Source organism: Chamaea fasciata, unplaced genomic scaffold (assembly GCF_029207755.1).
Source record: "Chamaea fasciata isolate MVZ Bird 193981 ecotype frontalis unplaced genomic scaffold, bChaFas1.0.hap1 SCAF_8, whole genome shotgun sequence".
Classification (NCBI taxonomy): Eukaryota; Metazoa; Chordata; class Aves; order Passeriformes; family Sylviidae; genus Chamaea; species Chamaea fasciata.
Window position 1 is genome coordinate 29,744,654 of NW_027094093.1, and position 12,447 is coordinate 29,757,100.

A 12,447-nucleotide genomic window follows, 5' to 3' on the forward strand; every position below is an offset into this window, starting at 1 on the left:
CACAGCACCTTGCATCCAGCTCTGCTTTATGACACAGAAGCACTCTGCACTTCCACACCACCTCCCCTCCAGGACCTGTAAAACGTCAGAGGATGCTAAAGGCCATTTTTGCTTCCTACATGTTTTTTCACCGTCCCAGAGCCTGATGCTTGGAGATGCCATTAGACAAAAAAAAAAAAAAAAAAAAAAAAAAAAAAGGATTCAATTACTGCTCTTAAAAGCAGTACCCTAAAGCAAGGTTCTCCAAAAGAAAAGGTACACAGAAATCTCTTATTCTTTCCAAAAGCACAGGATATACGCATATGGAGTGCCCACAACTGGGATAAAATCTGCATAGTGCAGATATTGTTCTGCTTATCAAGAGGTTTACAGCCTCTTAGTTTTGGTGTCTTAAACATTTCCCTGGGGAGGTGCAGGCTCCCAGATCACCAGCTCAATCCCATGAAATCCTGAGCTCCTTACTCATCTTTCTTGGGCAGTTTGGTTCAATCCACAGATCCCTGAGACCACATGGATCCATGGGACCACCTGTGCTGCCTGAAAACTACCAGCCCAGAGCTCAGGGCAGCTCCTCAAACCTTTTTTAATTAACTTTTGCTTTTAAACAGCTTTTCGCAACTGAATTAAAAAAGTCCCAGGTCCTGGTTGAAAAACATTTTTATATAAAATTCCGCTTCCAACAGGGATAAGCCATGATTTACCATACTGCTAAAAAACTCATAACCATGCTGTTATTTTACTGAGGGTCCAGTAAAATCTCAATCCATGCATCCATCCAGAGAAGACTGAACATCCAGTGCCCCAGGCCCCGTGTCCTGACAGCCTTTCTTGAGCAGAAAGCCAAACAAAGCCATATTTTTTGCTTGACAGCTCATTTATATTCTGCCCTAGAAGAGTCCCTCCAAGCGTTGATGTGGGAAAAGCCCCCACAGGCCCAGGGCAGAGTGAAGGCAGCACCAGCTGACAGGTCCCAGAAGCACTTACCAAAGGGATTTCTTTCTTACTGTTTTTAGTAAACATCAATAAAACTAAGCCAAAATACATCTCCCTAACTGCACAGCTCTCTGAGCACTCACACCTCCTCTTCATCCCCTCTCCTGCAACCCTGCAATGCTGAAATGTCCCCAGCTACCCTGCCAGCACCATAGATCCCAAATGCTAAATCCCAACATCAGCAAATTCACTTCTAAAACCCCACAGGCTTTTCTATAATGTCCTGCAGAAATATTACAAAAATATCACCCACACATCACTTCTCCTTCCTTTTTCTGGGGTATTTAAAGTCCCCTGGAAGCTTTTCTAGTCGGGAAGGCAACACCGGCCTCACCAGCACTCGTGAGGCCAGAGCAAAAGCCACACAGGGACCCAGCCTGGTGTCATTTGAACTTCTGCTCCTATCCGAGGGCAGTGCTGCTGGAGACTATCAGACGGCTTAGGGAGGAAGTCTCCTGGCAGGAGTCCACCAAAGTGGAGTTGCTAGGTCACTGGAACAATAAAAAGGCAAGAAAAAACATCCTGGCTGCAAAAAAGATGGGGACAAAAAAGAAAAAGAAAAATCCATGGTACGGTGCTGGTGAAGTGGAAAGAAACAGGCTGGTGAGGCTGGAGGGAGCAGGACCATGCTGCTGTCAGCTTCTGCAAGCACACAACTTCATTTCTAACATGGCTGTTTCTCCAGACCTCTCACACAAATAGTTCCAGAAACCTGGAATTTGTCTGCAAGGTTAGCAGCTTGTGAAAATCTCACAGGGGTCAATATTTCCAGGGCAGCAAGTTCACTGCTGTTATGGAGAGAGTCATTGCACTTTGCCTCTCAGCCAGGCATCACAACCCACTGGAAAGCTTTCACCCTCCAGCAGCTGCCCATGTTCATTTAAACTGGCAGTATAAGAAACCTGCCCCCAGGCAGGGCTGTGTTTTGGTGATAGGGGTGAGCATCTCTACAAGGGGCTGAGCACTGCACAGACCTGGGGCTTGCACTCCCCTGTAAGGAAAGGTGCTAGAGACTTAGAACCTGCAGGATGAAATTTTGCTGTCTGAAAAGTCTAATTTCCAGGCCAGAAGGGAGCATTAGCTCATTCTGTGTGACCTCATGATAACCAGAGCCATTCCATGTAGTTTATTTACTCCCAATATAAGTTCAGTGACTTGTATTTGACTTAAACAGATCTTGCAGGGGAAAAAGCTCCCAAATTATTGATATTTGTGATTACCTGAGTTTTTACTCAAAACCATGAGGATTATGGGCAGGAGCACAGATTTTTCTGCAGGAAACCTCAATGCCTATCAAAAAGTGATGTCAGGCAATATGAAGCAGATATGTGGCAAAAGACATTTGACCCTGGGGCTGAGGACTCAGCCCTTTGCAGACCCAGGTGAAAACAAGACTGTATTTTCACATCCCACCCTGGAAACAAAACCACAAGTCCCTGCCCCAAAGTGGTCTGAGCCCAGGGGCTGCTTCCCACACTCAGGAAAGGGACAATAAATACTGGGAAGATGGAGGAAGGAGTAGGAAAAGGGTGCTGCAATGCTGAAAGGTGATGCTGGGAGCAGCCAGGGACTGCCATGAGTCCCTGGGGGACAAGCCATGCTCACTGATGCATGTGGGCTTTGGTCCAGGTGTCCTGACCAGAGCCTCACTCCAGCAATGCACTTAAGAAGAGCTCCCCAGGGAACTGTTCCCCGTGCTTAACATTAAACACATGCCAAAGAGCTTTGCTGGCTGGCAGTCACACCAGGGATGATGACCAGCCTGGGAACTGAGCAACTTCTCAAGAACACTGTGGGGTTGAGAAGGATAAGGAGCCCTCTTGGATGAAGGAAAATCCTCAGACTGCCAAGTGGTAGATGCCATTTGGCGACATGCAGACACAAAGCTCAGTATCCGATTCTTGCCTTCATGCAGACCAGCAAAATGCAACCCTATCCCAGGGGAAAACTGAAGGTCGCCCAAGCCTGACGCCCAGCTGAAGGTAGGATGCAGGGCATGATGTCATGGCAGCAGGAACCATGGATGCTCTCCTGGCTCCTACCCTGCAACAAGGGGCAGTGAGACTTGTGGAGGGATGGAGAAAAAAAGGCAAACAGGAAAAAAAATAAAGCAGCTTAACGAGAAATGAATCCCCAGAAGAGACAAGGGCCCCCACCTCCCTTCCCCCATCTGCTGCGAAAGGATGATGATCTAAATCGCATTTCCTAGATGACACCGCGCCGATCTGCCGCCGGAAGCGGCGGTGGCAACGCTCAGGATGGCGCCGGACCTCCTTCTTCCAGGGGATGAGCCAGGTCTGTCCCCGCTGGCACTGGCAGACGGGTCACCATGACAAGCAGAGCAGCAGCACTGCCCAGGGGCAGCTGGGACAGAGGTCCCGCCCGCCCGACACCCGGCACCGCTCTACCACTGCCTCTGCAGTCACACGTTTCCTTTCTGAGAGCAGGGGGAAGGGATTTACCACTTCCACTGCCTTTCTGCACAGGTTTCAGGGAGGTTGAAAAATAGGCACCTTCTTTCAGATGGTGGTGGCCAGCAGTGGGAAAGGGTGCTGGAGAAGGGCAGGACTGGGCTGTCACCCTCTGAGCTGTCATAGAGGGCTCAGGGGAGTCATGGTCAGGTCATATCCCACCTCGATGCATAGGGGCATGGTGTGCAGAGGACTGAGAGGACAGAAATCTGTGCCCAAAACCCACCTGCCCACACAAAGACACAGGTTACCCAACACAGAGCCACCACACATCAACTGCCTTGGCACGTCCATGCCATCAGGTGGCCACCAACTTCAGTCTTAACCCAGCGTGTGACACAGCTCATCCAACACCCTACAATCTCCAGGTGTACTAGCACTTTGCAAGACAGGATTATGAGGATCTCTGACTGCACACTGGGGACTGTCCTCAGAGGCCACAAAATTGCTGTTACCCCCATTCCCCAATTTAAAAAGCCTCTTGGTTCATTTAGCTTTCTTCATGCATCATATTTGCTACCTGTTCTAAAAAGAGACCATCTTCATGATTTCCTGCATTCTCTGATTATGTTTCCCTCCTAAGAGACATCCTTTCAAAGGGCCTTTATCTGCAGGGTTGGCTGATGGTCTAATACTGCATCCCCATTCTGCATTTGCTGAAAGAACTGATAATGTCCTAAAAAGAATTAACATTTAGATGTTAGTCCTGTAACCAAATCTGAATCAAACAATGATGACTGTTCAAATGTCTAAAGCTACTCAGGGGTATTTTCATTTAAGCCCTACCAGGCTTGTACCAGGGGTGAGGAGGTTTCTAAAGATGCCTTTGTGAGCACCAGCCACTGAAATCCTTCTCCTTGTCCCTCCAAACACAGATACAATTATACCCAGCTCCAGCACAAAGATAAAGGCTGAATTACAAGAGCAGCATTATGCTCCACAATCAGGGTCCTTGATTCCAATTAACAAGGAACGCAAATCATGCGCAGTTGGTCCGTGGATGCTTCCAGTCCTGGAAATCGTTCCCATCACAGGATAGAAATGAGTTCAATAGACAGGGTTACCTTTTGCATTTCCTCCCCAAATTGCTAAATTACCTTGTCAGTTTGTGAGATCTTACAAGTAATGCAGGGTCAAACTCGGCCAACACTTGTCTGGGATATTTCTTTGCAGAAGGTTTAAATACCAGTTGCTACAGTTTCCCTGATAAGAAAGTGTTTTCTTACCTATAGTTGCATGGATGTAGTAGGACGGTTATTCAGAGGGGCAGTGAAACCCTTCTCATTTTTAAAAAAGTCTATTTAGTGTATTTATCTACCATTCTGGGTGATCCTGCAAGGGGAGATATATCGAGATCCCTTGGGAAATGTCTTGAGATCCCTTACAGACCTTCTTTCTGCTTTTATAGAGGACTCAAAACCAAAGCCAAATGAGAAACCCCTCAAATATCCAAACCCTCACATCAACCCCCCAATTTATGCATACTCCAGAAAGTGCCGTCCTCCCCCCAGAACAGATCCTGACGCCCTGGGCGGGTGGGCAGCAGTACCCTTCTGCTAGGTTATCAGAGAAGGTATCTTTTGGATAACACACTGAAGCCAAACTTAGTGTGATTCATCCCCACTTCAGCAAAGTTCATCAGAGCGTGACGTTTCACATCAGTCCTCAGGGCTTAAGAGATTTTCCACAAGAGGAAGGGTGTTAACACCAGCATCCTAACAAGCTGTGACGTGAATAATTGTGCTCCATAGATCTAAATTCCTCTTGTCAGTCCAGATGCAGAAGTGCCTTTCAGCATGCTCTTCAAGGAAAAAGAGAGCCCTTCTTTGCTACCAGTAACCAAAGGAGCCTTTCCATCAGTCCAAAATTCCTGCACAGGGCTTCTTCCTGTGCTCTGGAGATCTCACAGGAATCTAAGGGTGGTTCTGGTAGCAGAAATTACCTCAGTGTCTGCCTGGTTATAGAGGCGAGAGGTCAGACTGATCCTGTAACAGCCTTCAAAACCTCTGCCATCACAGAGTGCTGAAAAATGCTGAGAAAAAACGCCCTAAATATGTGTGTGTGCAACTCGATGTCTTCTGGGAAATACAGCCTGGGCTGTACCCCTGGGACAACAGCTAACCCTGTTGACTTAACCCTCTGTGCACAGTTTGCATGTCTTTCTATCAAACCACTTAAAATTCCTCCTCACCCCTTCCCCACTGACTTCATCTCAGAGTTAAAAGGTTATTTTCTCAGAGGCAAGACCCTTGTTGCCATCAAACTACTGTGTAAAAGGTCCCTCAAACATCTCCATGTTTGCCTTTGCAAAAGAACTGCAAAGGTCAAGGCACTTCCAGAGGACTTTTCCAAGCACCAAATTGGAAGTCCAAGATGGGGTGCCCACCCTGCAAGGCAAAGGGAAGAACCTGCAGGATTTGGTCACAGTGCAAGTGACATGATCACCCTCGGCCAGACCACAGTCAGAGTGCTGCAGAAGCCTTTTTAAAAGTCCTCCCAGCTTCATGTCCATGCAAAGAATGAAAAGGCAGATGGAGCTTGTTTTTCCCAGTGGAGAGTCACTCCACCAAGGTCAAGGCACTTGCACAAGGTATTCAGACAGCTGGACAGAGAGCAACTGGGTTTGCCCTCGGCATTCCTGCTGCATTCCCTCTCTTCCCCTAGCAAAGCAGGACGGTGCAGAGGGTTACACTTCTCCTGCAAATGCGCTGGCAGAGCCCTGCCAAGCAGGGGTGTCTGAAACAACCCTTCTGTCTGGACACAAAATCGTCTGGAGACCAGCTTTGAGATAGTGTTTTTTTTAAATACACCCAACCTGGGCTTCTCCTGTGGCTCCTAGCTTTGCAGCTAATGTTTGCCAAGCTTTTTTATCTACCACCTCAACAGCCAGAAGCTCTTTTTCTACCCCTCTAAGGGATTCTCCTGTAATGACAACTCCAGGAGTTGGGGTTTTAAGGAAAGACAGCCAAATCTTAGGAGGCTCTTGACACAGATCCTGACTTTTGGCAGCAGTGCTCCCTCGCCCACAGCTGAGATGCTGACTGCAGCTTGGGAGATGCTTAAGTAACCAACTGCAAACCTATTTATCAAGTGACTCCAAGTCAAGGGCACAGCAGATGCAAAAGCAGATATAACCCTCCTCAACAGCCTGCACAGAGGACAGGCAACTTGAAATAGCTCCATCCAAAGCCACACAGGGATGGGGGCAGCAGCACTGGAGCAGCAACAGTTTGTAGGATATTACACCCTGTTTATGCATTTCAGACACTTATTAAATAATATTTTTATATCTCACGCATTTCATACTGGTTTCTGAAGGGAAGAAGCTCCTGAGACAGCTTTGTTTGATCTCATACATTGAAACAAATTAGCCTGGAAGGCAGAGACCTCCAAGTCAGCAGGTTCCTACGGGTTTTGTGAAGACCAGCACTTTAGTAGAGAAAGCTCCAGTGAGTGTCCAGCTTGGGGAGCTGCTGTACCCAGACCAAGGGGGATGTCCATGCCCTGGCCCTGGGACCTGTATACACTGAGCACCCACAGAGCCCAAGATAAACCACCGCACATGCTAATGGCACCCTTCCTGTGGCGAGCAGAAGAGAACAAATCACAGATATTAGTCACAAAGTAACTTTCTCAAATGTCTCTTCCATGGGTTTGCCCATACACTGACAGCTCTAGAAACAAGCCTCTTTCTCAGCTGGTTTTATACAGCCAGGCTTTTGACCCAGTGAGTGGAAACCTTGCATCATTTTACCTTCCTCCAGCTGACCCCTGTGCTCACCCTGGCTCTGCCTGCCCCTTCTCCAAGTCTTCATGACCGTGAGTGGCCATCACCCTCTCCAGCACCCAGTCGAGACCAAAAACAAATTAACATCAAATAAGGGACGTAACCCAAGGTCCTAAAATCTGTGTTGGATACCTCACAGTATTCAGATCCTACAAGAGGTCCTCATTTTATACAGGAACTCGTTTCTATCTCCTTTTCCCCTGTTCTCTTCAGAGCACTTCAGTAAACCAGGTCTGACAGCAGCGTTACTACAGCACAGGCAACAGCTACACTAACAGCTTGGAGAAGATGAAGTTTACAGAGCTTCCTTTACTCAAGGGAACTGCATTTTTCTAAGATTATATTATTACTTGGGCTGGTCGCTCAGTAACGCAACATCATTTCCCTTTTGGGTGGGAAAATTCTCTCCTTGTCCTCAGATGTGAATGATTTCAGCCTGAAAGGATGAATGCGGACTCTGCATGAACTGTGCCCCTTGCTGAAGCAGCAGGATGTTATATATATAACAGCTGGGCATTAAAAAATATATGGTGATGGGTGTACACACATCAGCTGCATATATGCAGAAAATGGTGAGAGAGAAGAGCTGCCAGATGTGACAAAAGCATTTTCTCCTGAGAGGCACCCACAGACTTCATTCTTTCACCATGCCTGTGCTTGTAGCCTTCTGCATCTCCTCTGGATGAATATCCCAGCAAATGAACCTCTCACACTCACAAAAACAGCAAATAACAATCCAAATGTTGCAAAAACTGCTCAAAGAAATAAAAAAATTAATTCGTAATCAGGTCTGCTGCCACTGAAAATTGGATTCTGCCTTCTGTGTTCAGCCATTCAGGAAAGAGGAAAAAATCTATTGTATGACCTACATCTTTAATTGAATGTAAATAACAGGGCCTGTGGTTGGGGTATTCAGGCCTCGTGACGAGCTTGCTCACAAGCTACAGACTATGGATTTTGTACTGAGCATTTTCACGGGAATATCCCAAACTGCCAAGCTTTGATTCGCTTGGAGCACCTTCTGAGAAGCTCTGGCTGGTCAAACTGCCCCAGTGCTGGTTTGCACCATTTCAACAGCAGAAAGATACCAGAGCAGGTGTCAGGATCTGGCCCTGCTTCTTTCCAGAGGAGCTCTGTGCACGTCAGAATGGATGAGCCCAGGCTGGAGCAGTGCTGTTTGTCTGCCAGAGATATCCTGGCACCCCCAGAGACTCCTCACCCCTCCATACCAGAGAAACTCTCTTGAAACTACGTAATCCAGAGGGTTTACACAGGCTATCTACAATCTGTCTAGCTCCAGATCATGTCTCTGGGGGTATTTCAGGGGTTGCAGCCCTGCGTGGAGCACCCCAGGTGGCTGACTGGGCACAGACAGAGGCAGAAAGACAGTATTTCTGTGCTGCAAAAAGTCAGCAGGCACAGCCACAGCTGAACCTTGCCACTCTGTAGCTAACCTTATTTTGGAAATGGTACACAGCTCCTATCAATGGGGAACCCACAGTGCCAGCCAGGAGGTTCCTCTGGCAGCAGCTCCAGAAGAGCTGTGGACGTTGGTGGCGCCTTAATCTCTGCACCACAGCACTGAAACACTATCGCTGTACTGACAGGTCTTATTGGCTTGTTAATTGAAATAGCTCTTTTCTCTGTTGTGGTTATTTGATTAGCATGGATGAATGCTTCATTAATGCCAACACAGCCAGAATGATGCTACCAAGTTTCATGTTTTACATTCTGGATGCACAGGCACGGTCAGCAGCATCCATTCATTTTCTCTATATCCACTAAAACTAACAGCTTTTCTAACCTGGCATCATAACCCCTCTGCTAAATGAACAAAATCCTCTGCCACCTCCGAAAGATGTGATGGTGATGGAGGTGTCAGTCTCAGCAGCTCTGGCATATTCCCTGCAGATAAGCAGGACGGGGAGAATGGAGAACATACAAAAGCTTCAGAGTTCAGTCATGGAGGGTTTCAGACTGGCAGCCCAAAAATTGGTATCTGTAAGAGCAGGTGAAGGAAAAACTTGCCCCAGAAACTCCATGCTCCTCTAAACAGATTAGGATCTGCAACTTTTGATACTGAAAAGAATACTTGCTAAGGAGCACGCCCATGCACCAGCAAGGCTGGCACCAGCCTCTGCAAATGTGGCAGCAACAGCCCATATCTCCCTCATCCCCCAGCCACCAGAAAAACATAAAGCAAGTTAAATTATCCCTCCAAAGGTTGCTGACACCTGCTGAATGGGCACAGGCTGGCACTGGTGGTTTGGTACTGGGAAATCAGACTCTGTGGTGAGCCCAGGAATGGGCTTCAGCTACAGCAGCTCTCCCCTTACCCACGGCCCTGCTCACATCTCTGCACGCGCGGTCACTGTGCGCGGCGGTGCCAATCAATACACATCACTGTGTGCTCCCTGCCAGCCAGGTCACACAATTATCTCTCAGACTGACTCATTTAACACTTAAATATCACATAAAGTCCTTCTACAAATTGATGCAAATCTAGCTGCTCAGTGCATGACCCCTGCTACCTTTCCAGAGCTTGAAATGGGGAACAGGCAGCAAAGCTGATCTCCAATCTTCCTCCTTTTCTGAAATGACTTTTCTTCCTTCTCTTTTCTTTTTTTGCTTTAAATTATGTACCCCAAAGGAGCAGAGCTAAATCCATACAACCCCGGGGAGTTCATGTTCACAGCACACCAACCAAATCCACTCAGACCTCACAGAGGAGTGGCAAAGATGCCCGAGACAGGAAAACCCTGCAGCTTTTTGATAGCGACGCAGAGGCACGGGAGGCAATCCTTCCTTGTCCCTGCACCACAGGGGGAGGAAGCATCCTTCCTGCACCACCCACAGTCACCTGAAATTGTAACAAAGCTAGAGAGCAGCATCTTATACCTCTCTGCATCACTGTGGCCACAGGGAGCGCTGGGTTTCTGCCTCAGGAGCCACAAAATACGGACTGCAAAATGTGAGGCAGGTTTGGAGGCAACACCATACCTTCGTGCAAACAAACATCCTCGGCATCTTCTTTCCTCGCTCCTAACTTTGCTTCTTCCTCACATAGAAAGTTTCAGACAGAAAGTTAAAAATATACAGAAATAAACACATGCTGTTTACGCCTTCTAAGAGTTTTGGAAAGTTTCTCCCACCTGCCAGCCTAAATCTCTGCTGCAACTAAAAATGGTTCCTTCTCAGGTGATTTCACACCTCATTGCCAGGGCTCCCACCAGGGAAGCCGCCTAAAAAGATGGCACCTGCCATGGGAGAGAGGGAGCAGGGACAGAAGGACAGACACAGATGGCAGAAAAGCAGATCAGCTTCTCAGGGAAAGCCCATTGCCAGCGGCTCCGTGCTGTGCTGGGCATCGTGGCAGGGCACCTGTGTGGGTAGAAGTAGCAGGAAAAGGGATGTGGCAGAAACAGGGAGACTCCAGCCATAGTGACTTTGTCAGGGGCTCTGTGTCCCCTCTGTTGTCCCTGTGGTGTCACTGGAATTATTCCCATTTCACAGATGGGAAAACTGAAATACCGAGACCTGCAGGAGGACAGAACTTGTAACCAAACCCTGACCTGACCTAGGCCGGTGGCAGACAGTGTCCTTCAGCTCAATGCCCACGTGAAGTAGCTGCAAGAAGGGATTTCATGGAGGGATTTGATAATGCTTTAACTTCACTGTCGCCAGCTTTCTTGCTTCCTACTTCACTTACTTTTTTTTCCCATGTTACTCTCCTTGGGTTCAGACCATAATTTTAAACACAGGCCAAAGCCATCTGTCTTCATCTCTCCAGCAGACTAGCCCACAGAGGGTCTGGCAAGGAGGGTGGCAGTGCAGGCTGAGGCACAAGCCAGCCGGGAAGGCAGAGGGCTGCCCTGCTCCCACCCCACTCCCTTGCCCCACGCTTTGTGAGAGACTCAAAAGCCCCATTTCTGCACCCACTGCCTCACCATCTGCTCACTAAGCCCTGCCTGAGAAAGGGCTTTTGCCGCCCAGTCTCAGATTGTTGCAAAGGGAGATGTAATCTTCATTTCCTGGTAGAGCCAGGGTGATAGGTTCACGAGTAATGCTCCCCCCATTTCAAGCAAGTGTTTTCAAAGGTGGGAAATGCCTCCGAGGGGCAGGAGCAGTGGCGACACTAACAGGGATTTCTCAGGAGTCTACAACTCGACCTGAGAGTGATTCAGGAGAGCCCCCCAGCCTGCTCCCACAACACCAGACAATCCCCTTGACTGACAGGCATAGAGCTGGAGCTAACAGCGAGTGAATCGCAGCTGTCAGGACCCAGTGTAATTCATGATGCCGTTTGCTGGGCAGCGAGCCGCTGCTGAGCTATTTATCACTCCTTCACGATGCATCCCCTGTTCCTTCTGGCTGGGGCTGACATGATTCACATAAAGCACCTGTAGCTGCTGAGCACTGGCTGCACGGAGCAAAGCCTTCACTGCTGAGCTGGGCAGCCAGGCACTGGTGGCCTGACAAATGGCTTTTCCAGCATGCGGACAGATAGTTCGAGCTTTTCAGACCCTCAACAAAGGAAATGCATTCCTCTACTGACTCTCAGGAGCCATCAAGGTCACAGGAAAAGATGCCAGACTGAAAGCTGAGATGAAATTAAATATTTTTTTCTGTCCACTGAGGAATTTGCACAGCTTTCATCAAGTAATAGGTGAGCAGTTCACTGGCAAGTTGCAGATTTTATCTTCACAAGATTGGTAGCAGGTAAGACAGCATTATTCTCTCCCAGTTTGGAGGGCAAACCGATACTTGGAGTGGCACAAAGAAGTAGCTGAGCTGGGAACAGACCCAAATCACCTTCATTTCCATGCAGTATCCTAGTCACAAAGCTGCTGTCACAAGCACTGCTAGTTAGGAGCTTTTTAATCCACTGCAGGCAACATTCCAGCTGATATCCCCAGCTATACATTTGGTCTAGTGTGGATACATCCTACAAAGGCACGCCTTGGGTTTGTGAAGAAAACTAAAATTTTATAAATGTAGTTTTTTCACATTTCCTGAAATTTTACAGCTCCACGCAACTAAACTTAACCCCAAGTTCCAAAGCACGATATTCTCTCCACATCAGAAATTAAAAGATAAAAATTTGACAGTCCAGCTCAGGCAGGCAATGAATCCTAAAACCCACTTAAAACCTACGCAGGACTAATTTGACATATTGGATTCCTTATACCACCTGCA

At 47.9% G+C, this 12,447-nt stretch overlaps 1 protein-coding gene across 3 annotated transcripts in view; it reads right to left on the minus strand.

Annotated features, from left to right (window-relative positions):
- HEG1 (heart development protein with EGF like domains 1) overlaps positions 1-12,447 on the minus strand; it is a 51,926-nt gene that overhangs the window by 38,433 nt on the left and 1,046 nt on the right. The gene's annotated exons all lie outside the window — the stretch shown is intronic.